This window comes from Geotrypetes seraphini, chromosome 2 (assembly GCF_902459505.1).
Source record: "Geotrypetes seraphini chromosome 2, aGeoSer1.1, whole genome shotgun sequence".
In the NCBI taxonomy this organism is placed as follows: Eukaryota; Metazoa; Chordata; class Amphibia; order Gymnophiona; family Dermophiidae; genus Geotrypetes; species Geotrypetes seraphini.
This window is the reverse complement of record NC_047085.1, coordinates 503809832-503831267: the sequence shown is the minus strand read 5'-3', so window position 1 is coordinate 503831267 and position 21436 is coordinate 503809832. Positions and strand designations below refer to the sequence as shown.

The 21436-nt window shown below is 44.6% G+C and overlaps 1 long non-coding RNA gene across 3 annotated transcripts in view; it reads right to left on the bottom strand.

The window, feature by feature from the left end:
• Window positions 1–773: 773 nt before the first annotated feature.
• Window positions 774–21436, bottom strand: part of LOC117354542 — a 37223-nt gene continuing 16560 nt past the window's right edge. For 2 of the 3 annotated variants that reach the window (XR_004538215.1, XR_004538214.1), the window contains exons 2-5: window positions 15325–15505; window positions 14783–14904; window positions 10385–10502; window positions 774–1083 (exon numbers count right to left, since the gene is read on the bottom strand). This is a non-coding gene — a long non-coding RNA (uncharacterized LOC117354542). The remainder of the gene's footprint in view (window positions 1084–10384; window positions 10503–14782; window positions 14905–15324; window positions 15506–21436) is intronic. The other variant, XR_004538216.1, reaches the window with a different exon arrangement.

The following is a 21436-nucleotide window of genomic DNA, read 5'->3' as shown; positions in this document are numbered from 1 at the left end:
GCGGCTAATAACAATGGTCCAAGTCCAAAAAGCCAAAAGAAAGACCATTGGTTTTTGGTCAGAGATTCACCAATCCCATTCTCCTAAGTTTTTATACAAAAAATATTGGAATTCTTTTGAAAAAAATTATAAAATGAAGATGCAGAGAATTTAAGTAAAGAAAATATTAATAATAATAATTAATTTTCTTATATACCGTCTCACCAGCAGTTCTAGGCGGTTCACAATAGGGAAAAAACTGAGACAATTTCAGTTAAAAATATAATATTAGAAAAAAACACAATCACAACTATTATAAATTTAGCATTAATTAATTACAGCATTGGTTTAAAAAAGAGGAGCATTAAAATATAACTTATTAAAAATAAAAAAGCACCATCTCAAATGTATAAATTTGAATTTGGATCAACATTCATGATTATTAAATAAATGAGTTGCAAAGATTTCCTAAAGGTAAGGTAAGAGCAGGCTTGAGTAATCAGCGGTCTCAACCAGGAATTCATCTTCCCTGATTGATAGTCAAATATCCTGTCCAGAAATGTCTTTATAGTGAGTAGGGACGATGAATATACCTGAATTTCTAGTACATTTTGTTGAATGTCAATTTTAAATAAGATACCATATATAAGGGTAGTAAACTAAAAAGAGCCTTATAACAGTTACACCCAAACTTAAAAAACACTCTAGCCTCAAAAGGCAACCAGTGCAATCTTACATAAAAATAACTTACATGATTGTATTTCTTAAGCCCAAAGATCAAACAAACTGCAGCATTCTGAACTAAATGAAGTTTTTAATAAAATTTTTTTTTTGGTAACCCCAAGTAAACTATATTGCAGTAGTCCAAGGTATATCAATCTTTAGAGAGAAGCTTTATATCTAGCGTTAGTTTCTTAACCAGTCAAAAACAATTATAGGATTGGGAGTCAAGAAGGTGGAATTCTTGTTGAAGCAAAGAACAAGTTGATAAGTTGAGGTAAAGACAAAGAAAGAAAAAGACATTTTCCGATCGTCTGGATTTGTTCCATTTCTACAGGATCTTCTCCTTGATTCTTTTTTCCTCTTCCTTTCTTTTGTGATCTGCTGGATAGTAAACAAGTTCAAGTTTATTAAAATTTAATATACCGCCTTATCAAAATTTAAAGCGGTTGTACATAATTAAAAATAAAAAAACAGACAACCAACGGGGGAGCCTCTACACAACATAAAATAAGACACAAGACAGCAAACCCATTGACATTTCAATGTACTGGTACAAAAGGTATTAATCATGTGTCAGAAGACAGTAATGGTTTTCTAAGATCTTAAGAAGGATAGCTTACATTGCAATGGGATTTTCTGTGTGTGTAACTTAAAAATTGGTCAGTTTCTTATTTACAAACTATTTCTTGAAAACATTTGTCTTCACACACTGCAAGTTTGTGAGATGAGATTTGCCTTGAAGTGGCAGCATGTAGACAAAGTGTGTCAAAGAATGGTCTGACTGAGAATCAGTTAAACTCTGTTCTTATTTTATTCATTCAAGTTTCTATACTGTTCTCCAAGGGTGCTCAGAACGGTTTACATGAATTTATTCAGGTATTTTTCCATCTGTCCAGGTGGGCTCACAATCTAATATACTTAGGCCCTGATTCTGCAAAGTGCGTTCCGATTTTAAGCAGCTGTAGACGACCTACAGCTGTCTAATTAGTCAATCGGGATGCATGTTTAAAAAAAAAAAAAAATGCTCCCCAGGCAGGCCACCTATATTGAAGGCACCTCTGGGAGCCTAGGTAGGCCTGCAAGACCGCCTAAGGGCCTTAGGCGAACCTAGACGGCCCTACACATCTCCCTTGTAGAGGAAGAGACGCTTACAATGTAGGCCAGCAAAATGCTGGCCTACATTGTAAGTAGACGCGGCTGCTATAATTATCACGGCAAGGGATCTCTCCCTGCTGCGATAAGTATAGTGGCCGCCTGTCCGATCGCTGGCAGAAGGGTGCCCAACCTCTCCTGCCAGAACGCCGCCCCCCTTTGAAACTCCCGATCGCCGGCAGGAGGGTGCCCAACCCCTCCTGCCGGAATGCCCCCCCAAAAAACTCCCAATTGCCGGCAGGAGGGTGCCTAACACTTCCTGCCAAAACGCCACCCCCCTGAAACTCCTGATCGCCGGCAGAAGGGTGCCCAACCCCTCCTTCTGGAATGTCCCCCCCCAAAAAAAACTCCTGATCGCCAGCAGGAGGGTGCCCAACCCCTCCTGCTGGAACGCCGCCCCCTTGAAACTCCCGTTTGCCAGCAGTAGGGTGCCCAACCCCTCCTGACAGAACGCCACCCCCCCCCCCCCCCCGAAACTCCCGATCGCCGGCAGGAGGGTGCCTAGAGCCTGGGCCAATCAAGCCTTAGGCTTAGTGGGGATGGGCCAGGAAGGGGTGGGCCCACCTCATTTCGACGAGGCTGGCCTGCCAGCTGGACGGCAGCAAGACCTGTCCATCTGGCCAACAATTTAGAGGTTAGTTGGGGGGGGGAGGGTCATCAGGGGGGTGGTATGGCCTTCCGGAAGGAGGGGTTGGGCACCCTCCTGCTGGCGATCGGGAGTTTCGGGGGGGGGGGGCAGCATTCCAGCAGGAGGTGTTCGGCACCCTCCTGCTGGCAATCGGACAGGCGGCCGCTATACTTATCGCGGCAGGGAGATCCCTTGCCACGATAAGTGTAGCGGCTGCATCTACTCTAACCCGATTCTCTAACTGGCGTCTGTAACATGGATGGTGGTTACAGAATCGGGGTTAGTGTAGGCCCGATTCTGTATAGGACGCCCCTCCTGGGCGTCCTATACAGAATCAGGGCCTTAGGGCACTTATCGGGTAGTTTTTTCCAGAGTCTATTTTTAATTATTTATATACTACCTATCAATGGTTTTTACATTTAAGTACTCAAGTATTTTTCCCATCTGTCCTAGTAGTCTTTGTGGCATGAGGGCGGCCTTCTCGCTCCTGCCTCCTCATGGCATTTCCTATAGTATCGTGAGCTACCATGAACTTCAGCACCCAGGCTTCAGGAATGAACACCTTCCCCAGAGCGGTGTCGAACAGAACCCCAAGATACTTAAAGTGTTGAAACGGAGTCAGCCATCCAGCCCAATGACTGCAGCAGCTCCACAACATGGGCCATGATTCAGGAGCTCTCCTGAGAGGACTTTGCACAAATCAGCCAGTCGTCCAGATAAGGATGGACCAGGGTACCCTCCTTACACAAGGCTGCCACCACCATAACATTGGTGAAGGTATGTGGACCTGTGGCCAGACCAAACGGAAGTGCACAGAATTGGTAATGCTTTCTTAAAAATGAAAGTGAAGGAAGTGCCAATGTAAGTCCCGAATTAGGATATGAAGGCAGGCCTCCGTCGGTCAAGAGAAGTCAGAAATTCTATGGGCTGAACTGTCCAAGATCACCGACTTCAGGGTTTCCATACGAAAGGAAGGGACCTGGAACGCCTGGTTCACACACACCCTTAAGATCAAGAATAGACCAAAAGGCTCCCTCTTTCTTGGGAACCACAAAAAAATGGAGCACCTCCCAGTGCGAATCTCTTAAGGGGGCACTGGAAGCACTAACCTCTGGAGCATCTGATGAAATGCCCGCTTCCTTGAAATGGCCTGACAAGAGGAAGAGAGAAAGGAGATCTTATAAGAGCCGGTCAAACTCAAGAACATATCTGTCTCAGATCACCTACCTGGCGAGCTAAGCTGCCAATACTTTTTTGAGACTAAGGTAAGTAAACACTGCAATTCTGGGTCTGGGTCAAGGGCGAGTATACACACTTTCGAGTCTGGGGTTGGCTCACATTATAATTCTGGGTCACATTGTAATTCTGAGTCTAAAGGGAGTACACACTGTAATTCTGAGTCTGGGGGGAGTACACATTGTAATTCTGGTTCTAGAGCAGGGGTCTCAAAGTCCCTCCTTGAGGGCTGCATTCCAGTCAGGTTTTCAGGATTTCCCCAATGAATATGCATTGAAAGCAGTGCATGCACATAGATCTCATGCATATTCATTGGATAAATCCTGAAAACCCGACTGGATTGCGGCCCTCAAGGAGGGACTTTGAGATCCCTGGTCTAGAGGGAGTACACATTGTGATTCTGGGTCCAGCGAGAGAACATACATTGCAAATTGTACTAAAGGAGTTCAAGTAGCCCAAGCGGGAATACCCCTACAGGGTACACACATTTCCGAGTCTGGGATAGGAACACACTGTAGGTCTGGGGAGTCCAGAATAGGTGCACGTTGTAACTCCGGGTCTAGGGAAAGTACAAAACATGTGAATGATGCTAAAGGTGTCCAAGTAGCTCAAGTGGGAACATCCCCGCTGAGACGTAACAAAACATACAACATGGAGGGCTATGTACGTAAACGTCTACAGTCTGGGAAACAAGATCCTGGAATTAGAAACAGAAATGAGGAATGCCAACCTGGATGTGGTGGCGATATTTGAGACCTGGCTCACGGACTCCCACAGGTGGGACATGGTCATACCGGGTTACAACTTGCTTTGCCGGAACAGGGCGGGCAAATTGGGAGGAGGTGTAGCATTATATACTAAAGATGACATTAAGGTCACCAGAATCACAGATGTCCAGTACACTGGGGAATCCCTTTGGGTAAATTTGGCTAGAGGGAAAGACAAATGCCTATATCTCGGCGTAATATACAGACCCCCAAGATAACAGGATGACCTAGATATGGAATTAATCGGAGATATAGAGAATATCACCTTGCGTGGGGACACAGTATTGTTAAGTGGCTTCAACATGCCTGATGTGGATTGGGACATGCTTTCCTCTGCTTCCGGCAGCAGCAGGAGGCTATTAAACTCTATGAAGGGAGCAAGACTCAGGCAATTGGTGTTGGAACCAACAAGGGATCAGGCAATACTGGACCCGATACTTACCAATGGAGAAAGTGTCTCAGAGGTCTCGGTGGGTGACACATTGGCCTCCAGTGACCACATCATGGTATGGTTCAATCTCAGAAAAGGTTTCACTAAATCTACCACACTGACCAAGGTCCTCAAATTCAAAGACACAAACTTCAAAGAAATGGGAGACTTCGTTCACCAGGCGCTACAAAGCCAAGCAGGAACCGATAACGTGGAAGCAACAACCTGCTATGTTAAATCAGTAAGTAAACGGCGAAGGAACAATAAGCACAGTGGTTCTCTGCGGAGATATCGGACCTCATCAAGGAGAAGAAAAAAGCATTCATCTCTTACAAACAATCAGGGAAACAGGACTAGTCTATCTGGCCAAGTCAAAAGCCGTCAAAACAGCAGTTAGGGAGGCCAAATTCCGCATGTTCTTCTAGCGAAGAACATCCAGAAAGGAGATAAATCATTCTTCAGGTATATCAGTGACAGAAATAAGAACTCAGGCGGGATAGTACGTCTTAGGAAACCAGACGGAGACTATGTAGAAACAGACTCGGAAAAAGCCCAACTGTTAAATGAATACTTCTGCTCAGTCTTCACCCGCAAGGCGCCAGGACTCGGCCCTCAGCTACAAACAAGGGTTGACGCAGTTGACCCGTTTAGTAATTTCAAGTTTACACCCAGCGGTATCTACTGCGAGCTGTCAAAGCTTAAGGTTAACAAGGCAATGGGACCTGACAACCTACATCCCAGGGAGTTGTGTGATGTCTTGGCGGAACCGCTATCCGTGCTCTTCAAATCTCTCCCTTAGTACGGGTAACGTCCCGTTGGACTGGAAGACGGCTAACATCATTCCACTCCACAAGAAAGGTCCCAAGATGGAGACAGCAAACTACAGACCGGTGAGTCTCACATCGATAGTGAGCAAACTAATGGAAACTCTAATCAAACGCCAATTGGATACGATCCTGAACAAGGAGAATCTACGGGATCCCTGTCAACATGGATTTACTAAGGGGAGATTCTGCCAATCCAACCTGATCAGCTTCTTTGACTGGGTGACGAGGAAGATGGATGTTGGGGAGTCCCTGGATATCATATACCTGGACTTCAGCAAAGCATTTGACAGTGTACCACAGTGCAGGTTGCTGAGCAAGATGAGCTTTATAGGATTGGGCGACACATTGACGAAATGGGTAGGGAACTGGCTTTGAGGGAGGCTTCAGAGGGTAGTGGTGAACGGCACCCCCTCTGAAATGACGGAGGTGATCAGTGGAGTGCCGCAGGGCTCGGTCCTGAGCCTGATTCTATTCAACATCTTTATAAGAGACTTGGCAGAAGGGCTGCAAGGTAAAATAACATTATTCGCCGGGATGACACCAAACTAAGCAATGTAGTGGGCAAAAGCATAACAGACACAAATTAAATGCCCGACAACATGATGCACGACCTACTACTAATGGAGCGCTGGTCTAGGTCCTGGCAACTCAGCTTCAATGCCAAAAAATGCAAAGTCATGCACCTGGGCAGCCAAAATCCATGCAAGACTTACACCCTTAATGGTGAGATCCTAACAAGAACTGAAGCAGAACGAGACTTAGGGGTGATCGTCAGTGAGAACATGAAGACTGCCAATCAAGTGGAGCAAGCTTCATCCAAGGCAAGGCAAATCATAGGTTGCATACGCAGGAGTTTCGTCAGCCGTAAGCCTGAAGTCATTATGCCATTGTATAGATCCTTGGTGAGGCCCCACCTGGAGTACCGTGTACAATTCTGGAGGCCGCATTACCGTAAGGATGTTCTGAGACTTGAGTCGGTCCAGAGAATGGCCACCCGGATGGTCTCGGGACTCAAGGATCTCCCGTACGAGGAACGGCTGGATAAATTACAGCTATACTCACTCGAGGAACGCAGAGAGAGGGGCGACATGATCGAGACATTCAAGTATCTCACGGGCCGCATCGAGGTGGAAGAAGATATCTTCTTTTTCAAGGGTCCTGCGGCAACAAAGGGGCATCCGTGGAAAATCAGGGGCGGGAAACTGCACGGGGACACCAGGAAATTCTTTTTCACTGAAAGGGTGGTTGATCGCTGGAATAGTCTTCCACTTCAGGTTATTGAGGTCAGCAGCGTGCCTGATTTTAAGGCCAAATGGGATAGACATGTGGGATCTAATCACAGAGAAAGGTAGGGGAGGGTCTTTGGGATGGGCAGACTTGACGGGCCATGGCCCTTATCTGCCGTCTATTTCTATGTTTCTATGAACGCACTGATCTGTCATGATCTCAGTCCACCCCTGGTAAAACTGCTGTAAACAGGCTCCCACTTGAACCAGGGGGAGGATCCAAACACCGCTATTGAGCAGTTCAAGAGGAGGAGATGAAGGAAGAATCCCTTCCACCCCTGTGAGCACCCCGAAAGGACTGGATGCACTGGAAGAACCAACCCTGTGAGGAAGCTACAGCAGCAGACACCCTGCCAGACCTATACCAGCAAAACTCATAAAGACAAGCGCGCCCCAAGTCTTCTCTACCAGACTGCTGAGGCCTGTCCTCTGGCAACTGAGGCACCCTGGAATCACCTAAACTCTGCACCAGCTTGTATTCTGGCAACTGAGACACCTTGGAATCACCTAAGTCACCAAGTCCTCGCAAAAAAAGGAAAGAACTCTTGAAGGGAAATTTGCCAAGCTTGGATTTGGAGGCTGTGTCTGCCGACCAACCACGGAGCCACAAAGTAGCAGTAATAGCCACCCCTAAGGCCATAGACTTAGCCGAAGCACACAAGAAGTCATACATGGCATCAAAATGAAATGAAGAGCCAAGCTCAATTTTATCAACCTTCTGATCCACCAGAGACCAGTCATTAGACTCCCTATCCAACACATCCTCAGCCCACCGGAAACAAGCTCTGGTGACCAGACCACCACCACATATTGCTGCCTGGACTGCCACATAATCTTAAGAAGAGATTCCATCCTCCTATCTTGGGGATCCCTAGTAGCCGAACCCCCTTCTACAACAGTATGTAGCATAGTAACATAGTAGATGACGGCAGATAACGACCTGAATGGTCTTCACCTGATTCAATTTTAAAAATTTTTTCTTCTTAGCTATTTCTGGGCAAGAATCCAAAGCTCTGCCCAGTACTGTGCTTAAGTTACAACTACTGAAGTCCAGCAAAGCTCATTCCAGCCTATCTACACCATGCCTCTTAGCATCCACGACCAGCGGCCGAATGGCATCTCTATAAGCCTCAGGAATAGGGTACAAGTGGGACATGGACCATGTGAGCCAAAAGGGGAATCTGGGGTCTTCCACTGAGTGTGCACGATATCCCAGAGATCCTGATGTATGGGGAAGGAACAGGAAGTCATCCAAATCCCAGATCATCATCTGGTGACAAATCGTTATCCATAGAAACATGATGGCAAATAAAGACCAAATGGCCCATCTAGTCTGCCCACCTGCAGTAACTCTTTCTGAGAGATCCCACGCCTTCTTGAATTCAGACACAGTCTCTTGTCTCCACCAATCTTCTGGGAGACTGTTCCACGCATCTACCACCCTTTCTGTAAAAAAGTATTTCCTTTGATTATTCTGGAGCCTATCACCTCTTTAACTTCATCCTATGACTTCTCGTTCCAGAGCTTCCTTTCAAATGAAGACTCGACTCGGGAGCATTTATGCCACGTAGTTATTTAAACGTTTCTATCATATCTCCCCTCTCCTGCCTTTCATTTGTAATTCGCTGAATGTCCAGCCTTCTTTCAATGTGAACCGCCTAGAAGTCATCTGACTATGGCGGTATAGAAAAATAAAGTTATTATTTCCTCTAAAGTCGTCTCGTCTTCTAAATCACCTCCAAAAAACCCCCCTTTTATTTAGACTTTGTTTTTTTTAATTGTTATTATTATTATTATTGAGCCTCAGCCCCACCACTCCACTGCCTCAATATATCTCATCGCGGTGAGCTTTACGTGGTCTTATCACCGGCTCAACCAGACTTTCAATCTCTCAATCCATTTATCTTTTATTTTTTCTGTTTTTAAAGTGCTTTGTGCTTTATGTTATGTATTATTTTATATATTCTTTTATATTCCTCAAATAAATATATAAATAGTTATAATCTTAATAACAATTTCATTTAAAGCAGACTTATCTGAAAATAGTTTTCTCAACGATCTTTCTATTCGAATTCAAGCACATTATGGAAGGAGTATACATATTGTATACATATTGAGATCTTTAAATCTGTCCCCATACGCCTTATGACGAAGACCACGTACCATTTCAGTAGCCTTCCTCTGGACCAACTCCATCCTTTTTATATCTTTTTGAAGGTGCGGCTTCAATATTCTAAATGAGATCTCACCAGAGTCTTATACAGGGGCATCAATTCCTCCTTTTTCCTACTGGCAAGAAGAGACGCTGGGGCTAGGGTGGAGAGGGACAACTGAAGGCAAAGAAAATAACTCCCTGGACAAAGCCAAGACTACTGGTGGAGGGAGGGGGGATTTTCAAGGGTCCACCAGCAGCGTGCAGGCAATATGCCTTGTACATTGCCAGCACAAAATCCAGGGAAAACCCAGAAAAAGGGACAAAATCCCACTCAACCACCAATGAAGAAGTTTGCTGGACCTGTTCCTGCCTTTCTAATCTAGGTGGGAGCTCACCTAAAATGGCGGAGTTTCCCACCAAAGAGGAAAAGCCCACCAAAAAAGAATGGCGTTAAGAGATGATAGATTACTTCTGAGCCTAAGGAAATACTTTTTTTTTTTTTTTACAGAAAGGATGGTAGATGCATGGAACAGTCTCATGGAGTCGGTGATTGTCTGAATTCAAGAAAGCATGAGATAGGCATGTTGGATCTCTCTCTTCCAGAGATAAAAAAAAAAAAGATTTTGACATTGATACGTGAACATTTCTTAAGAAAGAACTGAATATTTCAAGGTGTCCTGATTTTTCCACATGACTTATGTATTAATTTCTTTGGAGACTTTAGATAGAAAGGGGTTGATAACAGATTTTAACTCAATAGAATCTTAACATAGTTATGTAGTTAAAATAAATCTCAACTCAGAGATAGCGATTATACACTTTGTAGTTTCTAGTTCTGTTATCCTTCGATGGTCCAGCCGAGGCAGGCTGATATAGGCTTTTTCTTTTGTTGTCTAGGAGGATTAGATGTAAATATAGATCCAGGTCAGATCTCAGAACATGTTTGTAATATGAAGAGAAATTTTTTCCTTTCTCCAGACCTAAAGAATGGAAGCAGTTTGGAATAAAACTGAGGACTGATCAAAGTTGTAAAACAAAAAGTGGGGTATTTGAGTTACAAGAGCCTGAAGTGAACACAGCCAATTCCAGCTCTAGTCACCGATGATAAATGATAAAGCTGTTTGCACATTCTGAACAGGGATGAACAACTCCACACGTCATCTCTGCAGTTTACCCCAATTCCTCTCATTTCTGTACTCACCCGAGCAGCTGCTTTTCCCAGTTTCTTTCCTCTAATCCCGGCTCATCCATAATGTATGGCTCTTCCTCTTGTTCAATGTGGGATCTGATCTTGAGGATAACGGTTGCAGAGTCTGTTTCTGGGTAAGAAAACTGCATTAGGTTTCCCAAAATCATTTTGAGCCCGATTCCCTCAAATTCAAGACAGACTAATTTCAAGCATAAAAAATTTCACCAACATAATATTGGCATGCTTTAACGACACCTCCTAACCTTTTCTCCAGCCCTTCCACCATAACATGTCTAATAATTAGTAGGCCAATAATAATATTATCCATTCAGTCATGTCCAACCCTTAGATACTCTGTATGCCAGTCCTTGCCATTCTTCCGTTTTCCACAGCTTCATTCAATTGCTTCATTTTCATTCCCATGTTGTTCTTGATGGTATCCAGCCAACGGACCTTTGGTTTCTTCTGCTTCCTTTTACCACTGACCATTCCAAGTAGCACCTCCTTTTCTAGTGAATTTGCCCTCATCACATGTCAAAAATAGGTCATTTTGTCTGGTAATCCCAGGGATAACTCTAGGTTTATATGATCAAGAATATTTTTGTTGGTATGGGGGGGGGGGAGAGGTGGGGGTTTGCCCACTGGGAGAGGGGTTTGTGTGGGTTCTGAGATTTTTTGCATGGGGATTCATTCCTTACCTTTGAAGATTTGCAATTTAGATTTCAATTATCTGCTGGGAATTTTCTCCCCTATATGCAGGTACGGCACTTTGCCCAATCCTAGGAGCATGAACTGAACATCTGGAAGACTTATGGCAACTATTGGGGAGGGTTCCCTGTCCTCTTTCTGTTTTGTATATATACTTACGGGGATGAGCTCCTGTGGTTTTCTCGTTTAGAACGGCATGGGAGACAGATCTGGGGAGACCCTTTACAGATTTGCAGTGGTCATATATATTTGTCAAGAGCCAAAGGGTCTCTTCATACAAAATAATGCATATAAAGTGATGACCTGATGGTATTATACTCCTGAAAGAGTACATAATATTTTTCCTTCTGTATCTAACAAGTGCTGGAGATGTGAGTCTCAGGTGGGCACTTTTTTGCAAGATACGATATTTTTGGCAAAGGGTGAGATCTCGTTTGGAGCAGTAGTTGTCTTGCTCAGTGGCCTGGGAACCACAGGACTGCCTGTTGGGTTTGAATTCTAACCAAACTCAGTGGTGGCAGAGTTGTCTGATTCGTTCTGGACTAGTTGCAGCCAGATGTCTCATGCCTCCAGATGGAAGAGCTCGGAAGTCCCTATCCTGGAAGACTGGTGGATAAGAACAGGTTTTCTCCTATACTGTATATGGAACAGATGGTAGCTAAATTGTGAGGATCCTATGAGAGACATAGCAGAGACTGGGACTTGATTTTTATTCAGATGGCGGTTTGAGGACCTGTGGATCAAAAAAAAAAAAAAGGGGGGGGGAGGAACAGGAGTAAGTTTTTATTCTGGTTGTTCTCTGCTGTTCTTCGTTAAGCTTGTTGAGTGGTTCTCTGTTTACTTTTCCATGAAAACTTAATAAAAATTTAATGATTAAAAAAAAAAAAGAGGTGTTAAGAAATGATAGGTTCATAAGTAATCTAAGGATATATTTTTTTTACAGAAACGATGGTAGATGCATGGAACAGTCTCATAGTCAGAGACTGTCTGAATTCAAGAAAGCATGGGATGGTTATCCATAGGATTTGTAGAAGTCTTCTCCAGCCCCAAAGCTCGAAAGCATTGGCTTTTCTTCTATCTACTTTTGTGAGAATGTCCATGTCTTGCAGCCATATGTCGCAATTGGGAACACAGTGGCAGTGATCAATACAATACCTCATAAGTGTCCATCAAGCTTATAGTCAAAATAAAACAGGCCTACACTAAACCAGGGAAGACTGCACAGGCTTACCAACCCCACCTGCTGCAGACTGAGAGCAGACCGAGTGTATATGGCAATGCACAGCCCACTTGTACTACAACCAAAAGTTTATGTCTCAGTCTCCACCTGCTGGTCATGATGAGCTATTACCCATCAGTGAAGCTGTGCTGGTCTGGAGAGACGCTTAAGAATTTTAAATTTATTTTTATGCAGTAGTTATCCTAACTTGAGCAACAAAGCAATCAAGACTACCATTTCGATCTTAACTTTGCTAACTTGGATTGTTAGCTCAGACAGAAATTAAATTGAAAAAAAAGAGAATGTTTGCAGATGGTGGATGAGGAAATGCATGTTGACTATCGACCTAAAGGCTGCCGCGTGAGCATACTGCTGGGTACGATGGACCACTGGTCTGACCCAGCAGCGGCAAATCTTATGTTCAAAAACAAGCACATCCAACACATTGATTAGCAATTTGATTCTATCTACTTTAGTTTCACTGTTATTACAATTATCCATACATAGCTTAAATAACTCAAAGTAAATTTTTTGTTGACTATGCAATTTTATAATTTCAGTTAGAATGCACCGTGAAAAACATTTGCTCCATTTAATGTGCTGGAGCTAAAAAGTTTGAGAGACACTGACCTACAGTCTTTGAAATGGAACTGGGAAGGAGACCTTGCATTAAACTTGAGTTCTTGAAATATTGAGAAGACTTATTAGTGGAATCTCTTGGTTGGTTGGAGGTGCGAGACTGAGGGAGTGCTATTTTGGGGTGTTACATAGACCTACCTTACTAAGGGGCTCAACTCCATAAGATGAGTGGGTTTGATTCACCACTGTGCCTTAAATGTCGTAGGGAGCCCAATAAATATTATTTTTGGACTTGTTGGCGCATATAAAAGTTCTGGTCTGATACTGTGCATTATCTCAATAGTTTTTTGGGAGGAACGATACCAGAAACAGCGACATGGTGTTGGACATGCTGGAAGCATTTAAGGAGTTTCCCGAGGGTGGGATCTTAATGTACCATAAGGTGCATCTCCTTGCACGCAAGTGTATTTTACAGTGTTGGACTTCACCAGATGCCCCAACGTATTAGCAGAAGAGAAACCAAGTCCATACAATTAGTCAACTGGGAAGCACATGCAGTGGAGGGTAACCCAAAAAGGAGGAAACATTTGGGAAACCTATTTGAATTCCTTACAATGAAGAAGTTGGAATTTAAGTATTTTGCAATCTAAGTATTTTGCAATCCATTCTCTTTGATAAACCATTTTCCCCTTCTTCCTTTTTTTAATGTCCCTGGAATCGAGAAGGGGAGGGATGAGTGGGTTTAGGGTCTTCTTTAAGGGGGACACAAGAACCCAGCTCCCCTGAGGAGTTCAGGAGACCAGGGTTTATGACCTTGGTTCCACCGTTGAATGGACTACTGGGGATATAGAAGCAGTAGGATAAAGAGTGAGAAGGGGAGAGGTTTGGGGGAAATAAATTTTTGGAAAAACCTTTGATGACTGGTTCTGAATTGAATATTGTTGCTCAGTTTTGCACCCATTGTGTATATACATTTTTTTCTTTGGTCAGTTCATCTATCATCAATAAAAAAATGAATTAAACTAAAAATTTATGAAGCTTTTCAGCTCCTGCCTTTGGTGGGCAGGTTGTTTCTGCCTAAGGCCGGGTCGGTGGCTAAGAAGGTTACTTTGAGAGAATGGGTCTCTGATCGTTCTCCATCCTATTGGGCTTGGCGTAACCAGCTACATGCTCTGATGTTGCTTGAGAGGGAGCGGGTGCGTACTTCCTTACGTCAATCAAAATTTTTTCTGCAGATTTGGGGACCTTATATATATTCCTCATCTCACCATATTTTTAGTTTAATTCTTAATAAATTAAAAGTTTGATTGGCCTGGAGCTGTGAAGGGTTTGCGACCCTGAACTTATTTTCTGCCGATGCAGCTGTCCTGGCCATTCCTCATCTCCTCCTTTTCCCCCCCTTCCCCCTCTTTTTTATGTTTTGGTTTATTTTTTGTTATTGCTGTTATTCACATATGATTTGTTTGCTGTTTAGTAGCTCTCGGATGTGGGTGGGGGTCTCGCTTTGTTTTCTCAGGACCCATCAGAGTCCAGGGCCCTGACTTCTTGTCTTTTGGGTTGCACTTCTTGGGGCTTCTCCTGTTAGGTAAGCTTACAATGTTGGATTTCTTTCCTTTACCTCTTGAGTTATTCCAGGGGGGGGGGAAGGTGGTATTGGGGATTGTTGCTGAATAATTCTCGCACAATTGTTTGGCCTTCTATTCCTTTCCCTGTTCCCTGTCCATAGGTTTTTTATTCACGTACTCTAGGGCGGGGGGGGGAGGTGGATGATGGGGTTACTTGTTTTCAATTGTACCTGTTGACTGTGTTTGTGCCATGCCTGCTTTGTATTTGTTGGTTGTTGCCTTTGATGCCTTTAATAAAACAGATTTCACATAAACTAAAAATATAACATGATCCCTTACCCAGTGAAATCGGGGTCTGATAATTCTCTTTCATCACCTCCCTGGTAAAGCTCCTTCTGCCCTTCAGTTAAATATCTCCACTACTCCTGGAAGAAAGAGACAACGATGTCCTCAAATGCCACCTGCATATGAGATAAAAACCAGGCATACACTCAGCATCTTCTGTTGCTCTTTTATCAGGAGACCTCCCAATGCTGGTGCTTAGTGAGGCAGGGAAAAGTGATGCTGGTATATAATTCACAATCACATAAAACAGTCCCTGAACAGGGTTACATTTCTGCTGCTCTGTGGGACAGTTATTTCTGTACATTTAATTCACCCATGCAATACAATCTCAGAGCAGGATTATAGTAACCAAAGACGAATTAGACACTCAAACTGGAATAAAAAAAAATCTCCCTTAACTCCCCCCTTCAGTTCTCAAAATGCCTTCCCTCAGTTCCAGCACTTCATGGGATCCTCTGGACTGTGCAGCGTCTCAGGTTAGAAAGCTGCAACAGTGTTTGCAGAGAGAAGGCAAGCGGTTGGGGACAATTTCCTACCTGAAGAGAAGCTCCTGCATATATTTTCCTCTCCGATTTTGTCCTTTGCAGGATTAGAAATGAATTGGAGGCTCCTTCTGCAACTCCTGGGGAAGTGCTGAGGGTTTATCTTTTGCAGCACTGGGCAGAGAGGAAGGGACGGGCAGAAGCTGAGATTTGAGGCTGGAGATTTCTGTTAAACCTACAATTTAAAAGAAGAAAATACTTCATCACCCCTTGGGCACAGACTGATGACTTCCCAAGGGGGAGGATAGAGCTGCATACTAAGCAGGGTTGCAAGATGGTGAAAAAATATCTAGCCTAATTCAAGCCAAAAGCAGCCCAAAAATAGAAAAATTAGGTTCTTACCTGCTAATTTTCTTTCTTTTAGACTCTCCAGACCGGTATAGTTTACTGATGGGTAATAGCGCATCATGACCAGCAGGTGGATACTGAGACAAAACTTTTGGTTGTACAGTATAATATCGTTATAATGGACTTCAAGGGACCTGGAAAAACGGTCCGTCATATCCAGAGTTACATTTTTTAAAAACTTTATTTAGGGCAACTTGAAACAACGTACAATCGATGAACAACAGTCACTGCACAAGCATATCAGCAACATCAAGAACAAAACTCAGCAAAACACTGGTATGGCACAAAATGATTGCAAACCAGAACACTGTACTGCAAAGAAAAATACTCTTTGTCATTTTTTTGTCTGGGCTGCATTTTGATACTACATCACCGGCATGCCACGTGCCCTGTAGGTGGAGCCTGTATGTATATTATAGCCAAATAAAACTACAGCTAAAAGCGGTTCTGGAGACCAAATTGGTTGCCTGTTATATCCGAAAGTCCGTTATATGCAAGTCCGCTATATGCGATGATTTTCTGCATGTTTATAAAGGCGCTCGGCCGGGACCAGCGGACCTCGTCCGCTATAGGCGAGGTTCCGTTATAAGCGAGTCTGTTATAACGAGATTATACTGTAGTACTAATAGCTGTGCTTCTCTCTACATAACCAGTCTGTTCTCAGTCTTAGCAGGTGGTAGGTGAGCTGTGCCAGTTTTCCCTTAATTTGGACTGTTGGATTTTGTGTAGAGCTTCTTGTCCCCATCTGGTGCCGGACTTAGCTTGGGGGGACCCTTTCAGGAGGTCTGTCTGACCTCGGGGATGTCACACTTGACGGGTCACAAGTTGAGTCCCTCCCCCAACCCTTCCGCCACCTCCCCTAAATTTTTCTAGAGGTGTCCCAGCTGTAAGCCTTGTTACCGATAACAGAAAGGCATATGGCTTAGAGAGCCAGTGGAGTCTGTTGTGTTAAAAAAAAAAAAATCCTGAGGCAGTGCCGATCTGAAGAGAGCCCTCTATTCTCTGTACTTGTATTTTTATTGTTAACCGGCACCTTTTTTCTTTAGCTATGTCACGTTACTATGCAATGAGCACTTTTAAAAGGAAAAAGTGCTCATTATGCGCTATACAAAAGGAAGCTTCAGCCTGCCTGGGCTCGCGGTGTGCAGGCCGCCGCGAAGGGGATTCCTCGTTGGCTTCAAGTGCTGGTGTCCAGGGATTCCCTTTGTGAGTACCTCGCACGCCTGCAGCTGACAGCGGGGAAGCCCGGGCTTCCCCCGCTACCCACTCAGGGATTTCCTCAGCCACTTCCAGTTACGGAACTAAGGTTTCCTTTACTGCCGCTGCCGGCTTGCCTGCTTTAGCGGCTTGGAAGCTTCTCAGCCGCTAAGGCCTCAGGGGCATCTTTTTCAGCAGGCTTTGCTCTGATTTTGATGGGAAGCACTTCCATTTTGTCTGCAGCCTCATGTGACCTTCCCCTTGTATTAGGGAGACGGGCAGTCTGATGGATCCTCTGCTTTGGCAGTGAGTCCCATTGGGCCACCAGAGAGTTTTGCCCCTGATTTTGTTTTTACCTTGTGTAAGGCTTATCTTCCGGCGGCTGGGGGTCCTGCTTCCATCCTGGGGTTGGGGGTTGTCCCTCCACATCCACTTTGGCTTGGCCTCCCTCAGCACCGGTTTTGTCCCCGTCTCCTCCTCTCTCGTCCAAGCAGCCGCGGGTCTCTTGGTATGATGATTTATTGTATGAGGAACAGTTTTCTTTGGATGAAGACCTGGACTCTTTGGGAGACCTCCAGGATCCTCTTGAGGGGACAGATACAGCTGGCAGAGGATTTTCAGATCCGTCAGCTGGCAAGGATGAGTGCGTGGGGCATATATTTCAGCAGGAAGAGCTCCAGGAGCTTATTCTTCAGATCTCCTCTGTCTTGCGTTTTGAGGAAGACGTGAAGGAGCCCCCAAATGTGGTGGACCCTCTGCTCCAGGGGATCCGCTCAGCTTCCCACTCTTTTCCTATGCATCAGGATATTTGGGATATTGTGCTTGCGCAGTGGAAAGCACTGGAGGCGTCCTTTCATTTTGCGCGCTCTATGGCTTGCCCATATCCCATCCCTGAGGGGGATAGAGATATGTCAAAGTTGCTGATGGTGGACAAAGTAGTTTCGGCCATTGTGAAACAGCATACGGTGCCAGTTGAGGGCGGCTCAGCCTTGAGGGACTCTGAGGAGCGTAGGTTGGAGTCCCTCCTTAAGCAGAGTTTTGATGTGGCTGCCCTGGTGGTTCAGGTGGCCATGTGTGGTGGTCTGGTGGCTTGGGCTTGTTTTCAGTGGTCCGTGCGTGTTCTTGACTGGGAGTCTAATGACTGGTTCTTGATGGATCAGGAGGTAGCTAAGATTCAGCTGATCGCTTCTTATCTCTCAGATGCCATGTATGATTTGCTGCAGGCTTCGGCCAAATCCATGGCTCTTGGTGTGGCCACTCGCTGTACCCTGTGGCTCCAGGGTTGGTCGGCGGACACGGCTTCTAAGGCTAAGCTTACTAAATTTCCCTTTCAGGGGTTATATTGTTTGGAGAGGATATGGACAAGTTGCTTCAGACCTGACTCTAAGGTGCCCCATCTTCCGGTTGCGTCGGAGAAGCTTCCGCCCACACATTTGTGACTACAGGCAGGGTTCACTGGCTTGCAGTAAGTTTCTTTTCTAAAGCGCCGCAAAGGTATGGGGGAAGGAGGGAGATAATTTGGCCGTAGGTAGAGAGGGGGCTGCATGCGATCGGTGACCGCGGCACTTTCCCTCCCTTAAGTTTCTTTACTAACGTGCCGCAAAGGTAAGGGGGAAGGAGGGAGATTAATCGGGCCGCTGAAGGTCAGTGAGGTAGCGAGAGAGAAGGGTGAATGCTGCGGGGGCGGTGAAGGGGACGGCGGGGACAGGGCAGTGAAGGGGACGCCGGGGACGGTGGTCCGGTGATGGGGACAGATTTTACCCCCGTGTCATTCTCTATTCTGAATCTTACTGTTGATTCTTGGGAGGTCCTCCGGTTGCAGAAGCTGTATCCTTTTAAATGGGAGAGTTTGTTTGTTATTTGGGTATTAATTTACCACCTAGTCTGGAGGATTTATATAAATTTAATTATCCTGCTAAATTGGAGGGAGTATGGTATGGTCTCACCTTGTCGTGGGTGGGGCTGCTGTAAAGATGATGGTTTGCCAAAATTATTATATCTTTTTATGGCACTTCCTATTCAAGTCCACAAAAAAAATTTTGAGACCCTTCATAGAAAACCTCTTAGGGTTAAGCGACAAATTCTTTTTCAAAGTACAAATAGAGAGGGTATAGCAGTTCCAAATTTTCTATTGTATCATTGGGCGGTGCAGTTGCATGTTTTGTCTACCTGGGTACGTCGTGTCTTGAAGCAGTGGATTCGTATAGAGCAGCAGTTGGTTCTGTCAAGCCCTTTGTGGGCGATCCTTTGATTGCCGGAGCCACAATTGCACCTCCTGATATCTCGAGCTCCTCCTCTTATGCAATGTCCCCTGTGTACGGGGATACATGCTTCCAGAGAGACAATATTTTCTATCTACTGTTATTTTGTATGCTCAGGGGGCTCCGATTGAACATTTTTGGCCAGTTTTTGTTTGTTGGGCCAAGAATTATCTGCGTACCCTTTCTCAGCTAGGGCAAGATGGGAGAATGCGATCCTGGTAGGACCTCCAGGGGGAGTATGGTCTTCCGGGAAGGGATTCTTTTTGTTATACTCAATTACAGCATTTTCTTTATCATAAGGCAAGGGAGGAGCTTGATCTTTCCGAGACTCATCTTGAATGGGTGCTATGGGTGGGTCCCAATAGGTGTTCCATTACAAGATTATATGGGGCTCTGCTGGGTACATCTAATCCTATTCAAGGCTGTATACAATAATGGGAGGGGGATTTGGGACAAACATTTAGTTTTTCGACCTGGCAATATGCTTTCCATAATTTGTTTAAAGTGTCTATTGCAAGCAGTATGGCTGAAATGAGGCATAAGATACTAAAAGATATAGTTTTTGTTCTAATCTCTTGTATAATCTTATTAATATTTTGTTAATCGAGTCAAGCCCTCCTGTTGGGATGAATCGGTATAAAAGATTAGATTAGATATAGGTGGTACTACATTCTGGAGCACCTGTTTAGGATTTATGCCTCTGGATCTTCTACCTGCTGGCGGGAGTGTGGTGAGTTGGGCTCCTTTTACCATATTTGGTGGGGATGTCCAAAAGTTCGGCTTTTTGGGAAGTCTAATGACCAGGCATATTTTCAGGTCACACAGGTTCATTACCTTCTTGAGGCCCACTATTACCTGCTATATTTGAGGCCCCCTCATGTGTCACTGTCTCATTAGAAATTGGCTAAATATTTCTTTGTAACAGGTAAACTTCTTATAGCTTCCTATCGGAAGAGGAACGATACTCCTTCGTTAGAGCATTTTTTACACAAATGTGATTTTTTTTTGCTTGATGAGGGAGGGTTCCCGGAATAAAGTGTGGATCTACAAGAAAGAAGATTAGCAGAGATAAGACCCTAATCTTTCGTTCTTGCACAATCCCACTTTATTCCGGGACCAGTAGGACGTAACAGAGCAGTCCTGAAAATTCAGGGTGGGGCTGATGAGCTCGCTGCCAACACCGAAGCCCCAAAAGTGGCATCTTGCTTGGCCACCACACCAACCCTGGAAAACCTGGAGAAGGTGGGCAAAGAGAACTATGTAGTAGCCCTGCAAATTTAATCTGGATGCACCGCCAACTACTCAGCCCGGGAGGAGGAAACCCCCCAGGGGGGCTGCTCTCCTGCTGCTACATAAGCTGCGGAAACGGTTGCTCAAATCCATCTCGAAATGGTAGCCCCACAGGTCGGCCAGCCCTTGCGGGCAGGGCCCACCAGACAATAGGTATCCGAGACCCGAAACTGGTTGGTTACCTCCAAATACCGCAGCAAGAGCTTGCGCTCATCCAGAGACCAAGCGCTCGGTCCTGTGCTTGAACCGGAAGGAACATCGCAAGGCGCACTGCCCGATTCTCACATAAAACAGAAACCACTTTCGGAGGAACCGCACAAAGGCGTATCCCGGTATCTGCAATAAGGAACCCAAAAAGAAAGAGCTGAAAGCTCTAAAAATGTCCAATCTGACATTCAAAAGGAATATCGTCTAAGATCCAGCAGCTACAATCTTGTAAGAAACATGCTATCTTACTTCAGTTCAATTTGTCTGCAGCCTTTGATGTAGTCAGTCATAATATTCTGCATTACCTGCTCTCAGACACTGGCCTTGATCAGACTGTCTTGGACTGGTTTGATAAATTTATATCCTCCCGTTCTTACTCAGTTAATATGGAAGGATCTAATTCAAAATCTTGGAAAGCCCTTTGTGGCGTTCCCCAGGGCTCCCCATTGTCTCCAATCTTTGAAATACTATGTCTTGAATATTTGGAAAACTCTATTAACATACGCTGATGACAACTTCATATTACTTGAGGATGACCCAGATCTTGTTAATCTAACACCAAATATTATCCATTGCATTGCTAAGCTTCGGTCCTGGGCGATGTTGGTCCAAAGTTAGATTCTCTTCCCTCAGCTGTGACCTTAGGACTCAGGAGAATCCCTGAAAATTGAGTTTTCCTCGCTAATATTGGGTATTGTTATTGGTTCATCTTTTACATTTAAGGATCAGCTAAATTCTCTTGTTAAAAAGTGTTTCTTTAGCCTCCGTATCCTGAGAAGAGTGAGAGCGCTCTTTCATCAGCA